The sequence below is a fragment of the Acinonyx jubatus genome, chromosome D4 (genome assembly GCF_027475565.1).
Source record: "Acinonyx jubatus isolate Ajub_Pintada_27869175 chromosome D4, VMU_Ajub_asm_v1.0, whole genome shotgun sequence".
NCBI classification, from domain to species: domain Eukaryota; kingdom Metazoa; phylum Chordata; class Mammalia; order Carnivora; family Felidae; genus Acinonyx; species Acinonyx jubatus.
In genome coordinates, this window is record NC_069391.1 from 83,897,524 (window position 1) to 83,912,012 (window position 14,489).

Genomic DNA, 14,489 nt, shown 5'->3' on the forward strand with positions numbered 1-14,489 from the left:
CCCCTTCTTAAATCAAAAGCAGATTCCATGCTTCAAATGTCCCTTAACCCGCTCGCTCCGCCCCCACGGGGTTGTTCTTTCCATATTTTTGTATATATTTTACAGGAAGATGACAGGTGAGGGAAGCTTAAAGTGCCCTATCTGGTCCACAAAGTAAACAGAGGGGTTAGGGTGGGATTATTTATTTACAAGGCGTTCAGTCTCTCAGCTGTTTTCCCCTCATTGGCATTTGGAAGCTTGCCGTCCTTTAGAAAAGAGACAGATTTGGCAGGAATGTTCTTTGTGCCCGCCTCCCTTTCTACCGGGGAGAAAGGGGGCAGATTTATAATTACAACCTGGAGCGGAGTGTTGGGGGCGGGGGGGGGGGGGGGAAGAAAAAGTTTCAACCGGCACGACAATGCCTGTTTTTGCTTTCATGGTCAGCACCGTGCCACACACAGCTTTGGTACCACTCGGAGCCCTCCCCCCGGTCCCCTCCCTCTGCAGGCTCGCTCCGGCAGGCGGAGGCACAGTTAAATTCCAGCACCTTCTCCACATACCCCCAAACTACTACGCGCTATTACTACGGATGCCCTCCCTCTCGCTCGGGCTCCTCTGCTTCCCCAGCCTCCCCGGGGCGCCCCGCAGCGCCCCTGCAGGAGGACGGCGGGGAGAGGGATAACGGGCGCCCAACTCCACCCGGGCTTGGGGCTCTCTGCGTCCTGCGCAGTTTCTCTGCTCCAGGCACAAGCACGGCCCGAGAGCCGGCGCCTTGCAGACACACACGGATCCACGCATACAGTAGAGCCGTCTCGATCCACATTCTTGCACACCGCCCCCTCCTTCCCCCCGAGCTCCCGGAGTCGCTGAGCGGGGCGAGTGACAGGCGCGTCCCGCCAACCCGCGTCCGGGCGGGCAGGGAGGAGCGGCGCGCGGGGCCAACTGCGGCGCGTCTTCCGGCGCCCGTGGAGGCGGCGAGGGTGGGACGCGGGGCGGAGCCCGAGTTTAGGAAGAGGAGGGGATGGCTGTCATCAATGAAGTCATATTCATAATCTAGTCCTCTCTCCCTCTGTTTCTGTACTCTGGGTGACTCAGAGAGGGAAGAGATTCAGCCAGCACACTCCTCGCGAGCAAGGTAAATATAACTTACAACTCCTTTCTCCTCTTTCCCCTCCCTCCGGCTTCCTGGCTGCAGCCGCCGCACAAACCCCTCCGGCACCGCGCCGCCTTCGCCGGGGATTATTCATTATTATCCTAATTATTATTTATTGTGCATGCACGGAGACCAAAACAAACAGGCGGGCCAACCGCCACAACAACAACAAAAAAAGCCCGCCTCCTCCCCGCGGGCCTCAGGTGGAATGCTCTAACGACAGCTCCCGGGCGGCGGTGGAAGAAACGGGAAAGTTTCAACCGAACCTTGCTGTTCTAATAATAACAGTAATAATTACTACTTCAAGGAGGCGAGGGAGGGGGGGAAATCCCAACAAACCACAGCCTTGACCCTAGGTAGGCAGTCAGCGACGCGCTGCTAACTCAAGGTTGCAACACACACACACACACACACACACACACACACTATCGACAAGGTTGCAATGCCCCCATCCACTTAAAGCTGGGGGAGGGGGCACGGAGGAGGGGAAAGGCTGGAGGACCCGGGAGGAGGATGGAAAGGCGACAGTTCACCCCGAGGAGTCCTCCCCGGAAGAGTTGGAAGGGGAGCGAGAGAGGAGGGCGAGGTGCCCGGGCTGGCGGCGGGGCGCCAACGAACGCTGCTGCCACCCGCTTCCCGGGGACTTGTTTAAAGGGCTCCGGTTGCCGAGACGCGAGCGGATCTCGGCGGGAGAAGCCGGAGCTGGCGCGCCGAAGAGGCGGCCGCCACGCCGCGGGGCCGGTGCGTGCCGGATCGGAGGTGTCACCTCCAGTTTGCGGGTTCCCTCGGGCGGGGATGAAGACGCTGACCGGTAGGCAGGCCTTTAGGCAAAGCGGCTATCGGGGGGCTGCGCCCGGGGCTCTGCGGAGACGTCCCTGCCCCTGGTACCTGGCGGCCGCGCGGGCTCGGGTGTTGAAGTTCGGGGTGTCCTGCCCGGGCCGCACTGCTGGTACGGAGGGAGGAGGCCCCAAAGAAGGAGGTCGGAGGTGCCCGCCGGGCTCAGTTACCCTGCCCTCCCCCTCCCGGGGTTTGTTTTCTTTTGCTTGGCGTCCTCCCCTAGCTTGAACCGCGGGAACCTCGGGCGTGGGTCGCCCGCGATCGTCCGGGTGCTAGGGGCGCGCTGGGGCCCGGCAGAGCCACCGTGGCTGCGGGCCGGGAGGCCATGATCCGGATAATCCTCTCTGCCTGACTGTCACAAACAGGACCCGCGCGCACCAGGGCAGCAGTGGTGGCGTTCGCCGGAGAAGGGGAAGGGCTGCGGGGGGGCGGGGGAGGAGGGAGGGGGTGGCGAGGGCGGGAGGCGGGGAGACCGGGTGGGAGCCTCCTCCCAACGATGACACGCACCCCTTCCTTCTCGCTCCCTGCTTTCGAGTTTGCTTTATTCCCATCCCAACCTGGTTTACCCCTTCCTCTGTTCTCCCCCTCCATCCGGCCGTCTTCCCTCCTCCCGTTTGCGTTGCAAAACAGGGCCATGCCATCTGCAAAGGTGTCGCGATGCACTTCCCCAAATAACCGGTCCGGCGTGCCAGCCCCTAGGCGCCCTACGGCTTCGGGCACACACCGAGCCTGGTGCTCCGGGTGCCCCGCACCAGGCCTCGCCGCCTGGGCGCAGTTGCACCGCGCGGGGCGGGGCGCAGCAGTGCGGGCTCCAGGGGACACCCGCGCCCCGGTCCCGGCACTCGGCCGGTTTCCGGTACACGCGGGGAAATCGCCTCCTGCCAGTGTCTTCGCGCTCGCCCCTGCCTCCGCCGCCTGGATTGCATTATTATTTTTATCCGGGTTGCAGCTTGCGGCGGATCCTGGTGAGCGCGGGGCAGGCCGGACTGCTGGGGGTGGGGGGGTGGGGGTGGAGGGAAGTTGGACACGGATCAGGCAGGAAAAAAAAAAAAAAGTTTGGCAGGGCGGCTAAGTAGGGAGAGGGGTGGGAGGGGGCGGCGAGCTCCCGCAGCTCGCGTCTCCGCGCCTTCGGGGCCGGCGCGAGTGTGTCTGCGCGTGAGTGTGAGTGTGTGTTGTGCGCGCCGGGGCCAGTGCGTCGCGAGCAGAGGCGCCGGCAGCCGCCGGGAGCCTGGGGAGGACCAGACGAGGTTTGGTGGCGGAGGCTGGTGGGGGTGGCGTGTGCGTGTGGCTGCGAGTGTGAGTGTGAGTGTGCGCGCGCGAGCGGCGGAGAATCAGGAAGTCACAGCAGCGAAGCGCACACAGACATGTTTGATCGCCGTGACATGACGCGCGCGAGGGAGGAAGCGGCGGCGGCGGCGGGGGCCGGGCCGCGGGCTCGGGCGCGGGCCTAGGGCTCCGGCGGGGAGACCCGCTCCGCCCGCGCCGCCGCCGCAGGCTCGGCGAGCCCCGCTCCTCTTTTTGTTCCGCGTCCCCCAGGTAAGGAGCCTGCGCCGGCGCCGCCCGCTGAGTGCCGAGCTTTCCAGCTCTTTCCCGGCCGGCCCCCTCTGGTCTCCCGGCTTGCCTTTCCTGCAAAGTCAGGCAGGCGGAGGGGGGTGGGGGGGGGCGCGGGAAGCGGGCTCCTCGCCCTCCGATCGATCGTGTGGAAAACTTTCCAGCGGGAAGCACCGTAAGGGGCAAGAAGAAGAAGGCCTTGCTGGGTGCTGTCGCTTGTCAGTTCTTTCTCCTCCGGGTCCGGGGAGTGGAGTCGCTGCGCCCTGGGGCTGTTGCACATTCAAACTTTGGGCCTAAACGTGCCTCCCAACTCTCGCAGGATTTACTCCAGCAATAAAATAAATATTCAAAGTCGTCCATTTGGTCTTGCCAGGCGTTTGGACTTCATAAGAGAAGGACACGGGCTTGGGAGTCGAGGAAAGTGGGGGTGTTGTGCAGAATCCATTCCTTCTTTAATGTCTGCGCCGGGTGTTATGTAATTTTGGTAGCACATGGGTGCAAAAGCCCACATTGGGCTTCTCCCCTCCTTTGTTTATATAACTTTTGGGAGAGTTTTGCAAGGTTTCGCCTTTTTTCCTTGCTCCCTAATCTGATGGACGTTGGTGCTTTGGAAACAACAAAGCCACCGGGGTTAATACCTTTATGGAGAGGTGTCATCATTGTGCTCCGGTCATTAGGTAGACTGTATTCCTAAGTATGTGTAATGTTAGAGCCTAAGGAAGGCATTAAGGGTACACGTTTGTCTACTGCATGGAGTGGTTATTTTTAACGTCTGTGCGTCATGAGCAGCAGAGTTAAATTTTAAACTTCCATTTCAAAGGACTTTTTTATTTACACCTGGTTGTTTCATGCTTGTGGGAGCAGAATGCCTGTATGAACAGAAAGATTGTTGCTGGCTTGTTGGGTAGAAGAAAATTTCTGTCTAACCACCTAAGACTCAGAAGGCCCTGAGAGCTGTACTAAAATCAAAGCCATGCCCAATATTATGTGTGTGTATCTGTACTTCTATATGCACATTCAAATTTTTCAGTAATATTTTCCATCAGTAATTTGGGGGGGCCACTGCCCCAGGCTTGTTTGCCAACACTAGACTTGGTAAGCTTCCAGACTACTTTTAGCACACTGGTTAAGTGTTAAGAGGTGTGGCAGGTTTGAATCCAAGTTGGGTCATTGTTATGCAAATCCAGACACACTTTCTCTTTTAGGGATTTAATTGCGCTTTTATTCTCCTGGACTTTTTTTTTTTTTAAGCTCCCTGACGACTCAAATGTCTGCGACTGGAGAAGAGGGGATTTGGAGATACCTATTAGGTACCAAAGATATTTATTGCCGTGGACAGAGAAACAAACCCCAAACCTGGACACCGCGGTCCATTTCCCTTGTTGGAGGCATTAAAAAGAGATGCCTTATGGGTAAAGAACATTGTGAAATAAATTAGGAGTTTGGATTATCGGAACCCTTGAAGAATTGTCAGAGGTGAGGGAGTTCTTCCTTCAATGCAGGCTTTCTCTTATGAGTGACATCAGTTACATCCCAGCACCGCGACTAGCTGCACTGTGGCGTCTCAGAAAATATTCACCGCAAGAGTGTGTTCAAAGCAGCTTTAGATCTTTTCTTTTGTTCGGTTTTAAAGTGGTTTTTGAGCATTTCTCGTCAAGTTTCTTGAAAAGTGCTTTGACCAACACCTGAGGCTTGGAATTGACAAAAAAAAAAAAAAAAAAAAGTGTCCCTGCTTGTATTATACCCTTAATGCTTGAATTCTGTTTCAAATATTTCTGGCAGCATAACTGGAAAGTAACAGTTTGGCAAATAATTATTTTAAAACTTTTTCTTTGATTCAGATAAGTCATTTACAGGCCAGTATAAAAGCACATTCCATTCTTTCCAGGAGACAATTGTGATGCCCCTCATATTACTGTAGTATTTTCGACATTTCATTTTAAAGGCTTATTATGTATTGGAGCAAGACCATAAAAGAGAAAACTTTCATAAATTATAAAAGTGGTAGTGTCCTCCAGTGTTTTCATGGCCCTTTTTCCCCCCCTTTAGAAGTCTTCCTTTGTAAACAAGGCCTTTGTTTGTCAAACTCCCCTAGGTCAGCAGCTTTTTGATACCCCAGAGAAATAATAAATCACTATTTGTGACATCTTGACATGCTGGCATGAGAACAACTGAATTATCACAAATACAGTGCTGGGCGGTGTTTGCCCTCACCTCGCGTTATCGGGGGGGAGTGTTCGTAGGACCTGATTTCAACCAGCGTGAGTTCTGAGTTTCACTGCTTGTGGTCAAGATGATTTTAAGGGAAGCCATGGACGGTTTGTTGCTTAACATGAGTGGACTTGGAAAACTCCCTGTATATGAGTCACATTTCTCTTCTGTGGCATTTCTGGTGAACAGATGAGAAAATTTCCCTAATGGGAAAGCCATATTTGGGAGCGACCTCTGATTTCCTCTTGTCACTTTTTTTTTTTTTTTTTTTTAATGTGAAAGAATTATCTTTTGGATCACTCCTTGTCCTTAACTGTGTTAGGTAGATTGTGTCAGACCAACAGAGGGGGCTGAATTTTCTGTCGTCTTTGGAAGGGTTTGTATTATGGAACTTTAGTCTCTAGCCAGTTATAAAAGTCCTGGGTCATTCTATAAGGAGTTGGGAACAGAAAATACAGATGGTGGTGAAGTTATTTGGTAGAGTATTTAGGAAGGCCTGAGATGTTTCTTTTTTGCTACATAGAAAACCATGACTTTATGTTTACCAGGGAATATAGAAGTCTAAACCTCAGTTCTGCCAGTCATGAAAGATAGCGTATTTATTTTGACGTATTTATCAGCCAAGTTAAAGGGGATCTTGCAACCTGGGTTTGGAAAACTTTACAGTCTTATTGTTTATGATGACTTTATTTTCTCTCCTGTTAATAGAGTACTTTTCCTTGAAAGCATTCAGGGTGCATTAGAGATTTTAAAGATACAGTCAAATTTGGGGCGCCTGGGTGGCTCAGTCGGTTGAGCATCCAACTTCGGCTCAGGTCATGATCTCACAGTCTGTGAGCTTGAGCCCTGTGTCGGGCTCTGTGCTGACAGCTTGGAGCCTGGAGCCTACTTTAGATTCTGTGGCTCCCCCTCTCTCTCTGCCCTCCCCTGCTTGTGCTCGCTCTCTCTCTCTCTCTCTCTCTCTCAAAAATAAACATTAAAAAAATTAAGAAAAGATACAGTCAAATGTAAGTTTTAAAGATGCAAGTTTTAAAGATACAGTCAAAGATGCTTGAATAATTATACCTTAGCAAAACATATAATAGAGCTGATGAAATTCAGCAGCTATGTAGCTGGGTCTTTAGGGTGTTGAATATAAACATCATTTAATCTTAATTATGAGCGAATAACTCATTAATTCTCTCATTTGGAATGATGGTGTAGATACGGAATACGGGATTTTTGAGTCAGATACTGACGTAAGTGGTGCCCTTCTGGACTTCTGGATTTATAATATGTGATTCTTTAATTGAAGCTAACTATGAATTGTGATGATATCTTCGTATGCAAGACTTTCAGAACATTCAGACAGTTATAATCAGACCATATGCCTGTATGATGTAAAACCTTTAAAAATCACAATATTCTGTTGTATTTTTAGGTGTGGAAGCATCAACTTAAGCTTTGGTCTCATACCAAGACATCATCCACTGCTTTGCAAGCACTGATGCATTAGAAACTTTTTGGAAACCGAACTAATTTCAATTCGGGCTGACCCTTTTGTGAAGTGTTGAGTGGCGTCCACAGAATAGAAACAAATTTGAAGTTTCAAAACCATTAAATATAATTATAACTCCGCCCCTCCTCCCCTTTTTTAAAAAACGGAATTCCGAATTGGGAAATTTAAGTCACTTAAAAATAGACAAAATGTCTCTGAGCAAAAAGATCGAGATATATTGTTTTGTAGGTTAACAGCAGTCCAAGGAGATCCCCTTATCATTTTGTGTTTGGATTGTGTTTTTCTTGTTTAGGATGACTGTATATTTCTTCACCTCCTTCATGTTGTGTATTCCAGTTGTTAGCATCCCGCTGGGACATAAGTCATTGAACTTGGAAATTCAGTGTACATGACCAACGTCCGCCCCCATCTTCCCCCAGTGCCTTTGAAGTGGGCGCGTGTTTAGCTTTGCAGTATCTGCAACTGTTCTGTACTTTGCTGCCACACTGTATTTATACATGTGCTCAAATGCTATTAAGCAAAGCCCATAATTCCGTAAAAAGTAAACAATGTACAGTTGAGAATTTGTGTTTTAAAGAATGTACCTGAACATGACAAGCTATTGAATAACATCAGGTCAACTGCGCAGACCCCATGACGCAGGGAGAGGTCAGGGTGAGCTGTGATGGGTCTAGGGGATAGATAAGGTCTTTGAGATGGGGTAGACTTATGACCAGAGGAGGGTAGGGGTGGAGGAGGTGGGCTGCTGATCATCAGAGGAAAATCCAGAGCTCACAGGGACCGGTCTGAAGACTCCATGAGAAGGCATTTGACCTGAGAAGAGACCTGTCAGAGAAAGAGGTTCCAGCCAGAGAGGATTTGCGGAAGGGATGGTGAATTATCCATAGGGATAAATCCATAGGGATAAGATTATCCAGTATGCGTTGGAGGCTTGTCTCAGAAGTTTTCAGCAGGGAATTCATGATCGAAAATATTGCAGATTCACATGTGGATTCAAGTCCAGGGTGGGAATTGAAGCCATTAAAAGGATCCTCGTGATAATGCACATTCTTACACCCCAGCTCACAAGGTAGCACATCTTTTACTTGATTTATATCAAAATTGTGGTTGTAGCCAGCGACTCTTTTGCCTATTTTTTGTAGATGAAGAACCTGAAACTTGAACAGCTCAAATGAGCTATGTGGCAATTTTTTTTTTTTTATGGCATGTTAGCGTGTAAACAGCCATTGTCCATTTTAATTGCAGTGAACTTGAAGGGCTCCTTCTTGAACTTTTGTTGCTACTGAGAAAGTCAGGGCATATTAAAACCCATCCGTCACATACCTGGGGTCTGTTCAGCGAATAAGAGTCGAGTTTTACTGCCAACTCCAAGTGTGCCATCTCAGAGAGCAGAGTTTGTAAAATATCTATTTCCGACTCTTAGGTGTTTAATGTACTAATAAAGTTATCTTAGCAGACAGAGCAGGAAGTGGCTATCATTGATTCCTAGCAGCATCCCAACCGAGGTTGCCTCGCAAACGGGCCTAAGAGAACCTAGGAAGGATGGTTTGCACCTGTAAGGTATACACAAGCTAATACATTTCACGGTGGCCTGCTGTGAAACTAGTTTTTGTCGGTTTGGTTTTGACTGATTGCCTAGCCCTTCAGGTTCAACTGAGTGTTAGAAACGACAGTAATTCACGATAACCTTTATGCCTACCAATGGACATGGGTCCTGGCTTAGAAGGATGGTCTGCTGAAGTGCTTTTGTTGTTGAGGGACTTCTTCTGGGTACTTTGGGTTTTCTCAGAAGCAGGCACCCTCCTTTAAAGACTTTGTCCTTTGTGGAAATGTTGGCTGTCCTCACGGAGGAGGTCTTGGGATTGTATCCCAGGTAGGCTCTCGGAAGAAGGCGACTCAGCAGGATGTGCAAGGTGATAATGTTAAGATAATGTTCCTGTTGAGCGTGGCTCCCAGGATGGTGGGGCAGTAATTAGCCGCTACAGTGTTTGTGTGATCTTCTGTCCCTCTCTTGCGCAGAGCTGCCATAGAGACTTTTCCAGGTCTGACTCTGGGCAAGGATGGTCCCAAAGCAGGTTATTTGAAGGGAGGGCAGCAGCTAACATCCTAACCTGTTTCCTTGACCGAAGGACAGAAGGGTTCACAGACGCCTGACAAACAGAGCAATTTTTTTTAATCCAACCACATTTTATTTAATTTTGTTTTTTTAACTTTTTAAAAGTTCATTTATTTATTTTGAGAGGGAGAGAGAGAGAGAGAGGAAGAGAGAGAGAGAGAGAGCCTCAAGCAGGCTCTGCACTATCAGCACAGAGCCCAACTCAGGGCTGGAACTCACAAACCGTGAGATCATGACCTGAGCCGAAATCAAGAGTCGGATGCTTAACCGACTGAGCCACCCAGGCGCCCCAAATCCAACCACTTTTTCAAACATTCAACTTTGAATGGGAAACTGACAGGAAGCCCTGGGAGAAAAATGTTTTCCACGCTCTTCTAGAGTTTTGGGTCCAGTACGAGTCATGTTTTTGTTGTTGTTGTTTTAACGTTTATTTATTTTTGGGACAGAGAGAGACAGAGCATGAACGGGGGAGGGGCAGAGAGAGAGGGAGACACAGAATCGGAAGCAGGCTCCAGGCTCTGAGCCGTCAGCACGGAGCCTGACGTGGGGCTCAAACTCACAGACCGCGAGATCATGACCTGGCTGAAGTCGGACGCTTAACCGACTGAGCCACCCAGGCGCCCCAAGTACGAGTCATGTTTAACTTCAAGCCCAGCACGGTTTTCATCGTGGTGCAAATCATGCCGCACACTGTTTAAAGTTGCTTGTCCCAGACCCAGAGGCAGGAGGGCTTTGGTAATGTTTCACTGTCTATCCAAGCAACCTTGGTCTCCGAAAAAGAAACTTCTGGTAGATTTATTTCCTTTATCTTCCCTGCTGTTCTGCCCCTGCCCCGCGCCCCCACCCCGCCCCCCCTCCCCGTTAAGAATGACAGCGCTCTGTGCTCCATTTGGAGAAATGTTGTTACTTCTTGTAGGGGAATTATCAATCCCTTCGTGGAGAAAGCTACACAGAAAACGAGAAGCCCTTCAGGTCAGGAGATGTTCTGAATCAGCAAACAGACATAAAAAGAACTCTTATCTTAACTATCTCCTGAGCCTTGTAGTTTTCCCGTTAACAGCCAGAAAACTTTAAAAAGACCAGAGCTGCTCTCGGGGATGCGAACTGGGCCTGAGTTTTATTTCTAATATTCTACCTTTGACCCGTACCCCAGCCTTTCTGTCAGCCCAGCCGTGAGAAAGATGTGCTGCTGGATTTGAAAATGGTTCCTTATTGCATTTGGTAAAGAGTTATGTAAGGGGTGCTGTCTAGTCGACGTGGTTTTTTGCCCCCAAACCCTTTCGTGACTAGAAAACAAAAGTATCTAGGAAACATTCATTCGTTCATTGGTTTGTTCCTCATTCATTCATTCATACTTCTTTTTTTTTTTTTTCAAGGCCTAGCTGAAATGTCACCTTCTCCGGGAAGCCTCCCCTGATGCCCTCTTCCTTCCTCCCTCCACCCTGCAGGCCGGCCCTCCTGTCCTGTGACTGCTCTGGACAGCCTTGGCTATACCCCTTCTTGTTTTGCTGGAGCTCCCCTTTGTTTTTGTTTTTTTTTTTTTTCCCCTCTCCGCTGCTCTTTAAGGATAAGTCTTGTTTCCCTATCAGACTTGCAGAGCCTTGGGGTCAGCCCTTGGGCCTTTTCCTACATGTTACCTGCCTCATGCCCTTTGGATATTGAGGACAGGAGGCCCCCTGGCTGTTTGATTGGACGTCACCAGCCTCCTTAGTTCATGACTCCACCTCCTATGATCCCTGCGGCTTCTCCTGTCTCTCCCTTCCTAGACTGATGGATCATCACAGCCAAATCCTGAGCCCTGCCTGCAAAATATCCCTCCCCTTCCACGCCCTTCTCTTTGCCTGCCTGCACATTGTTGCATTGTGCCGGGGGGGGGGGGGGGGGGGGGGGTGGGGGGGGGGTGGGGGGCGTGGCAGTGGAAGCCCTCCACCCTGCTGGATGGCCTTGCCTGATGGGTCCTGTGGCTCAGTCCCGGGTTGGGGCTAGAGATAGAAAGCTCTCCTTACAGACGTGGCTTCTTTGGGCAAGCCGTGTGGTCCCTTCCTGACTTCCCGCCCTTGTCTTTTCCGTGGGGATGTGACAAAAATGTATGCTCAATTGAAGTCGCTAACGTTACTGCAAAGCCCTTGCGGGTGCCTTTAAATATGACCCCAAGGGGGGCAGTCCTTGGTATCCTGGTTGATTGCGGTACCACGGTAAGGTACATATTTTGTCGTCGTTGTCACGGTTAGGCTGGCAACGCTTAGAGTTCCTTGGAGTTGAATTCCTATTTAATCTGCTCATGGCTGTGCTGGGACTTTTAGCTCAGGGGAGAGGGAGGAGGTTGGGGCTGAGGGAAGGTGTCTGTGGTAACTGCAGCTTTGCGAAGCTCTGAAGACTTTTATTTTAAAAACACACACTCCCCCGTTGTAAAGGCAGGGTCAGGACACAGAAAAGACAGGGTGTGATGTCTTGGCCAAGAACACAGCGGCCGGCCCTCTGGGGAGTGCATTATATGGAGGACAGGGGACTCCTCTCTCCTCTGCAGTGCGTGCACATGTGCATGGGGGCTGCCCCTGTGCCTTACCCTGTCCCCGCACCCCAGACACGTTTCCTTCATTGTATCAGCCACATAATTGTGGAACAGGCTGTGCTCTTCCGTGACAGTGTCCACCTCTCCCCTCTCTACCCCCCCCAACACAAAATAACAGCAGAGTCTGAGCAAAGACCTGTCACTCCAACCTCTCAAGGTGAGCTAAGCCGTCCCTTCCTCCCTCCCCCCCCTCCCCCCCAAACCCGGCTGGGCCCACCCCCATCCCTGCCCGTGGGCATCCTGTCATCAGTGCTTTGAAGCGGGAGGAAAGGGGGTCCATTCCGAGGGATACCCGTGGCAGCGTTGGTGAAGGAGACGCTGAGCTGGCCGACACTGGACTTCAAACCTTAACCACAGTGACTTTGGTAATAACCCGCGCCTCTTCCTGAGAGCTGAATGGCTTTGTAGTTTACACCCCGCGAGTTGCTTTGCGCTGTGGGAAAGTCTAGTTAGGTCCTCTCGAGGTGTGCCATAAAGGTGCCAGCAGAAACGAGGAGGGAGGGAGAAGGGGCCAGGGCTACGGCCTCCTCTTGGAGAGTCACTCCTCTGCAGTATTATACCTGCGTGCTGGTGGCCAGGCAGGAGTCCTGGGACAGCCCAGGTTCGGCCCTTGGAGGGACCCTCATGAAGGCCACTGCACACAGGATTGCAGAAATCTTTGAGGTGCTTCGAGTCCTGCACGGGCAGGTTGGGGGGAGCCTGGAGATCCTCCTTTCTCAAGCTCAGAGGAACCAGAAAGACTGCAGAGGAAAAGCACTCTGCCCAGGGCCCCGCAGTTGGTGACGGTCCTGGAACGGGAAGACGAGCATCTGCCTCTCTGGATCTTTGGACACCCGGTGCCTTCGGAACAGCCAGAGTATCCCATCCAGGTTGTGTGATTGTGCAGATTCCTGCCCTCCCTTAGCAGGGGACAAGGGCCCTCATCTCTTTAAACTCCGCAGTGGCTCACAGCTATTTTCTTTCGTTGACCTGTGGTGTCTCACGGACAACATGCATCAGGCCCCTGCCTCGGAAGGTTCTCTTCTGATTAGAAAAGTTTCCCCCACGATACGTTCCCCTGTTAACATTCTACTTAAACACCCAGTACTTTTCCGTCCCCTTTTCTTATCTCCTTTCCCCTTTAAGAAACTTTTAGTAGCTTCCTTTAACAAAAAATGAGGAGCATTTTTATGGGGCAGTATACAAGTATAATCCCAGCATTCCACCACATTCCCAGATGAAAGCCACCACATATGCACAGAGCAGTATTTCGGGAGAACGTAGATCAAAACGTGAAACATGGAAAGTGGGACTCCTGGCTGAGCATTTGTATCTTCATTGTTCAGACTTGGGGTAGGTTACGGTAACAGCTATTGAAGCCCATTTCAAGGTAAACCATAACAGGAAGTAAGCAATTTCCTTTTATTCACTAAAAAATAAAGGGGTGTATTAGTTTGCTGATATACATGAAAGAACATTAGAACTTGTAGTACCTCTGAATTGACGTCAGCTTCCTAAATTTAAAATGCTGACTGGACCAATGTATATGTGAGGGAGTGGCATGCAAAAAAAAAAAACAAAAAACAAAACCAAAAAACAGTTACTTCCGCCTGCTTTGTTAATCACAAAGAATAAATAATAACATTTGGCTCTCTAGTGGATCCAAGGCTATAATTCACCCTTGAAGCTTCCCTGTTGTTTTAGAAACCACTTCAACTGGGTTCTGAGTCCCGTCTTGGATCAGCAAAACACTGTTACAGTCACTCCCAGGTAGCCTCCTACTGTTCCCTGTTTTGGCCCTAATTCATTTATCAGGATGGCTTAAATTCTTGCCTACACTCCTTGGATCTCTTTGTGTGAACATAGCTCAGGCACAGATTACTCTCTAATTTTTATTTATAAAATAACTGACTCTGTTAATAGTTTGCTCCTGGCATTCCTGGGCTGTTTATTCACATCTTTTTTTTTTAATTATTAATATTATAAAGTTTATTTATTTATTTTGAGATAGAGAGAGAGAGAGGGCATGAGCAGGGGAGGGGAAGAGAGAGGGAGAGACAGACTCCCAAATAAGCTCTGAGCTTTTCAGCACAGAGCCCGAGGCGGGGCTCGAACCCACGAACTGTGAGATCATGACCTGAGCTGAAACCAAGTGTCAGATGCTCAACTGACCAAACCACCCAGGCACTACTACATCTCTTTTTTATTGAGCACTTCCTACATGCAGGGACACAGAGGAGTGCGGAAGAGCAAGACCCTTGCATTCCAGTGATTTAGCAGGAGGTGAAAGCAAGCAGGGAGCTAAGAATGGAACTAATGTGGCTTTTCGATGTGTTTCCCCTTTAACCTCGTTTCACCGCGTGGAAATACCCTGGCTGTGAGTGCCTGGGCCCCTATGGTTAATTCCACCCCTGCCGCTAAGCAATGGGTAAGCAAATTCACTTAGGGTGTCTCATTCTGTGTTCTGGGAGGTCGTCTGAGAGCAGGAAAGTGTTTGCATGTACAGGTGCACGGGCCCCCGATAACGAAAGGTCCAGTGTCACATTTCCTCTCACCAGTGGTCTTCATTGATGTCCGTCGGAATCTGGGAAAC

General features: G+C 50.3%; 1 protein-coding gene across 7 annotated transcripts in view; it reads left to right on the forward strand.

Moving 5' to 3' along the window:
• The first annotated feature begins 955 nt into the window (after positions 1-955).
• SMARCA2 (SWI/SNF related, matrix associated, actin dependent regulator of chromatin, subfamily a, member 2) overlaps positions 956-14,489 on the forward strand; it is a 178,296-nt gene continuing 164,762 nt past the window's right edge. For 2 of the 7 annotated variants that reach the window (XM_027041104.2, XM_053205306.1), the window contains exon 1: positions 957-1,114. The gene's annotated coding sequence lies outside the window, so the exon portion shown is untranslated. Of the gene's footprint in view, positions 1,115-1,669; positions 1,944-2,515; positions 2,935-3,257; positions 3,506-12,141; positions 12,283-14,489 lie in introns of those variants that run through there. The other 5 variants (XM_027041111.2, XM_027041109.2, XM_027041108.2 and 2 more) reach the window with 5 other exon arrangements.